The sequence below is a fragment of the Hordeum vulgare genome, chromosome 1H (genome assembly GCF_904849725.1).
Source record: "Hordeum vulgare subsp. vulgare chromosome 1H, MorexV3_pseudomolecules_assembly, whole genome shotgun sequence".
NCBI lineage: Eukaryota > Viridiplantae > Streptophyta > Magnoliopsida > Poales > Poaceae > Hordeum > Hordeum vulgare.
This window is the reverse complement of record NC_058518.1, coordinates 58,541,564-58,544,386: the sequence shown is the minus strand read 5'-3', so window position 1 is coordinate 58,544,386 and position 2,823 is coordinate 58,541,564.

The following is a 2,823-nucleotide window of genomic DNA, read 5'->3' as shown; positions in this document are numbered from 1 at the left end:
TCGTAAGGGCGTTCTGTCCTGGTTTAGGAACCGGGACTAAAAGGTCGTTCTATCCCTTTAGTCCCGGTTCTTACACGAACCGAGACAGATGGGCCTCCACGTGGCCGGTGCGGCGAGCCCGGGTAGGGGGGGCCTTTAGTCCCGGTTGGTGACACCAAACGGGACCAAAAGGCATGCATGCGTCAGCATTTCAGGTGATGGTTTTTTTGAAAGGGGGGGGGGTTTAGGGGGTTTTGGGGGGTTAATTTAGGTGTTTCATATACTGTGTTAGCTACATAATGAATAGAGAGAAGTGTCCTCTCTTATCTCCGTGCTTGGTCGACGCTGCATACTATACGTATAGAGTGGTCTAGACATGCTAGGTAGTAAGCAAATGAAGGAAACAGAAGATCGTCATGAACATATATATGCATACAAAGAGAAGTGATATCGACCACCTCTCCTTCTCTGAGAGATTGGCCGAACAACAAGTTCTCGTATATCTATCCGACGCTACTAGCTACATATATACAATATAATTATCTCTTACAATATAATCTCCTAATAAAAATTCAACTCATTAGGGTTCAGATGGTATTCTCTGTCTTTAGCGATCACGTGGTCAAGAAAGAATGCCGCCAATTCCGCTTGAATTCCTCGCATCGATCTGCTGGTAGGAGTTCATTCCGCATCCGATATATCTAATTTGAAGAAGTGGGTGAATACATATATATCAATAAATGAAACTGAACACAAATGATGGTAATAAAATAAAATTGTGTATATTATTATTTATGCATGTCGTATTGTTTGTTAGAGTAGCCCCGCTCACAGGTCACGTGGTGGATGGACTCGCAAATGTAGTATCCATAGTAATCATTCCCTGGTTCCTGCCACAACCACTTTACAAGAAATAGAGGTCAATCAAGCCGATAGTTAGCAAGCATGCTAAATGGTATTGATGAAACTAGCGCTTGAATCACTAGGTGATGTGTGGAACATGCTACTATAGTACTTACTTTCGGGTGTCTAAATTGCAGCTTCTTCGTCAGTCCCGGGGTTTTTGCGGTGAATTTTTTCCAAACCCTGTCAGACAAACAAAACAATTACTTGATATCAGGAAATGAACAAAGTTGCCGATATGGTGCGATAATGATCGATTTAAGTTATTTCTCTAGTATTTCAGTCATGTCCACATAGTCGTTGGGATCTACTCGTCTCGAGTCTAAGAAGGTTACTAGTCCCTGCTCAAGCTTAATCTCTAAGAGAATATAGTGGAAGCTCCGCACGCATGCATAACTCATCAATTACATTACTATAACCTTGACTAATAAGGGAAACCGAATATGCACAAGACAGTAACACTCACTGGAATTCCTAAGGGAAGAGCATTATAGCTTTGTTTTGATTCAATACAAATGATTGTAGCAGGTTGGCCTCGGTATCTTTGGCCTGAGATTTAATCATAAATGCATCTACGAGATTTGTGTTAATGAACCCAATATCACCGATTTGTCTTTTCTTCAATTCAACGATCTTCAATCTGCATATAATATAGTGAGGATAATTAAAAATACATACAATGAAAGAGTTGACCTATATATAGAGACTTAATGACAGAAGTAGTACTACTTACAGGCAGTAGCAAGTGATCATTAATTTATCGAGGGCCTTTAGATTGAAAAACGGGAAGAACTCCTCAAATGGAACCATCAACAGTTCAAGTCCAACGAGGTCATGCTCCTTTCTAACTCCCAGCGTCAAAGTATTACTCCCCCCGGACTCTTTGCAAGTTTTCATGTACCAATCATGGAATCTTCGCATCATCGTTGTTAGAGATCTTTCATCTTTGAGGAGAGGCTTCCCATACACGTATTTGTGTTCGTCCACCTCCAATAAATCAAAATGTGCATCATCGGGTAGGTAATCTGCAGGATTGGTACCGGGCAACAAGATCCCCGGATGATTAGCGACGATACCGCTAGACACCTTGAGCGGGGGGAACGATTGGTTCGCTTGTTCGCCGAGCTGGGCAACTTTTTTCCCAGCTCATCGTTCTGCTAACCTTTGATCACTGACAGTACTTCCCGACCGTTGCTCTTTGATAAATGACTTTGTAATAATGCGCTCATAGTTGCCTTTCGTCGGAGACTTTGGTGGTTTCTTCAGGGCAGCCAGAGTATGCTTTGCTTTTACCGGATCTATCTTCTCCTCCGGAGGTGGATGTTTTTTTTTTGCTTTCACCCCTTCAAAGAAGTTCTTCACTTCGGCTTCCACGTCTTCCTGATTTCCTCCTGGCTCCTCTCGTATGGTAACTTCTTTGGAGTGTTCAGAGAAGGACGTATTGCCTGCCTGTGGCTGTAGTGCTAGACGCCGGAGCAGACGGAGCGGCTGCGCCTGTCTTTCCTTTCTTATGAGGCGGAGGAGAAGGACTACGCGTCGGAGGAACAGGAGCGGCGGCGGGTCTCTCCAGCCCTTGTTGACGAGGCGGAGAAGGAGGAGGCAGCTGGCTGCTCGGGCATGCCGGCGCAGGCGGAGAAGGAGGCGGAGTGTCGTCACGCACCGGAGAAGGAGGCTGAGTGCCCTGATCACTCGCCGGAGGAGGCGGAGGAGGAGGCATGCCCTGACTCGCCGGAGGAGGAGGAGGCATCCAGTTCAGAAGGTGGATGACCTCCTTCCGCCATAGGCATGGAGTCTTCAGAGATGAACCCAGCCGAATCTCCCCTTCACCCGTAGGGTGGTCAAGCTCAAGGTCCTCAAATCCTTCCGTTATTTGATCCACCATCACCCTAGCATATCCTTTTGGAATCGGCTGGCCGTGGTAGGTTTAGCCAGGTTCATTAG